Here is a 1,960-nt window from a genome sequence, read left to right on the forward strand (position 1 = left end):
TTCTTCCAGCTGGTGCGTGGAAATCCTTTTCCTCTTTAAAGAAGCTATGTTAACGTTTTAACATCAGTTGACTGTTAAAGAAATAAGATAATCATATCCTGGTTTTGAGAATTATGCTGATCTTGTTGCAAGAATTTGTCACAACTAGTGATTATTTTTGTTCATATTTTACTTAATGACTTCAATTAGTAATCAGTTAACTATCCACTAATTGTTTATTTCATTATTTACTTATTGTGTAGAAAGCACCTCATGCACTGTCCCTATCCTGACAAGTGTAGCTGGTCCTCCACTCATCTAACAGCCACCTACAACACAACAAATGGGTTAGAAGTGACGTTTGAGTGTGGAAGTCAGTCGCTTTCTGAATGACATGTATCACGTGCAGAAATGAAACCAAATCTTGTCCTTTTCAGGTCATGTGGAGGAGACTCCGGACTCCATGGTGTTTTACACCTACCTGCCCAATGAGCCCCTCAGTAAGGACCGGGTGGAGGCTTTCAGCGATGGAGTTTATGCCATCGTAGCAGCTCTTCTCATCCTAGACTTCACTTGCTTTCCTAGAATGGGTGGATACAGGACAGGTACCTATTTTCTATGGTGCATTGAAAAGAGGTTACAACACCTGTTACAGCAAAAACACAAAGTTGTGCCTCAGGAGGCCCCATGACCACATTTAACGCAGCCAGTGTGGCTGGACAATGAGAACTGTATGCATCACATGCACATATTGGACTTACTGTATTTATGCACCAGTTATACCTGCACTTTGTCTAGTACCTGAAACCTTTAGTGACATTTTCAAAGCTTCTTAGAGTTGGTCAGCTTCTACCACACTACTCACAAAAATACCTGGTTGTATTATACGGAGGCCCATTTATTCTGTGGGAGTATATTTTTATGGATCGTCTGCTGTTTGTCATTTGCAGGTGGGACATAGTGAAGGAATGCAAAACTAAACTCATTGCTATCACATTTTTAACTCGTATACATCTTCCAGATGTAAATTCAACATATAAGCAAGGCAAAGAAAGTTTATTTATATCACACATTTTCATACACAATGGCAATTAAAATCACTTAGCACTATGCATACAAATAGATAAAACATGCATGTACTGATAAAACATTTGAATGTGAATTAGAATAAAACATTAAATGCAAATTAAAAGCAACGATTACATGACAGCACAAAGTAGCAACAATATACTGTAGGGACAACACATACAAGTTGGACAGACTGCTGTTTCCTGTTCCTGCGGTAACCGTACCCACTTCCTGTTTTCTCTGCCTGTACTGTGTTGTGTTGTGCTTGTCCTTCCACAGTGTTTAGGGATTAAGCTCACTGTTTTCTAGGTCTATCTGAAACTTTTTGAGTGATGGCACATGCCTGCCCTACTTAGCACCTGTGTTACAGAAATTCTTGCTAACTATCAAATTTAACTCGCTACTTTAGGTCGGCTAGCTTAGAAGCTAGCTAAGCAATAGCTTCCCCCTCTTCCTCTCCTTCTTTCTCTTTTTCTCTTGCTCGGAGTGTCACGTTCAGTTATTCTTCTGCCTCCTTTAGCGATAATGGTACTTGTAATAAATGCCAGATGCTAGCAGCATTGGAGGCGAGGTTCACCGTTTTGGAAGCACGGCCCCGCACCATGTAAAACAGCCCATGCAGCTGGTGCTGGGCCTCCTAGACGTAGCTTAGCCCAAGCTAGCCGCCCCCCAGAGCTTCCCGAGCAGCCGGGATCTCAGCCAGGTGGCTGGGCGACATTTCGCAAGTCATAGCTCGAAACAAATACCAAGGGTGCATCACCTGCCAGTTCACGTTTCAAATCAATTTTCCCCACTCAGCGATACACCCGCTGAGAAGACAGCTCTGGTAATTGGTGACTCCGTGGTTAGAAACGTGAAGCTAGAGACACCGGCGGCCATAGTCAAATGTTTTCCTGGGGCCAGAGCAGGCGAC

The 1,960-nt window shown here is 42.7% G+C and overlaps 1 protein-coding gene across 1 annotated transcript in view; it reads right to left on the bottom strand.

The window, feature by feature from the left end:
- prkg2 (protein kinase cGMP-dependent 2) overlaps positions 1-1,952 on the bottom strand; it is a 32,134-nt gene extending 30,182 nt beyond the window's left edge. The window contains exons 1-2 of the mRNA XM_020595141.1: positions 1,808-1,952; positions 461-560 (exon numbers count right to left, since the gene is read on the bottom strand). The gene's annotated coding sequence lies outside the window, so the exon portion shown is untranslated. The remainder of the gene's footprint in view (positions 1-460; positions 561-1,807) is intronic.
- Between the last annotated feature and the right edge of the window lie 8 nt (positions 1,953-1,960).

This window comes from Monopterus albus, unplaced genomic scaffold, assembly GCF_001952655.1.
Source record: "Monopterus albus unplaced genomic scaffold, M_albus_1.0 scaffold26.1, whole genome shotgun sequence".
NCBI lineage: Eukaryota > Metazoa > Chordata > Actinopteri > Synbranchiformes > Synbranchidae > Monopterus > Monopterus albus.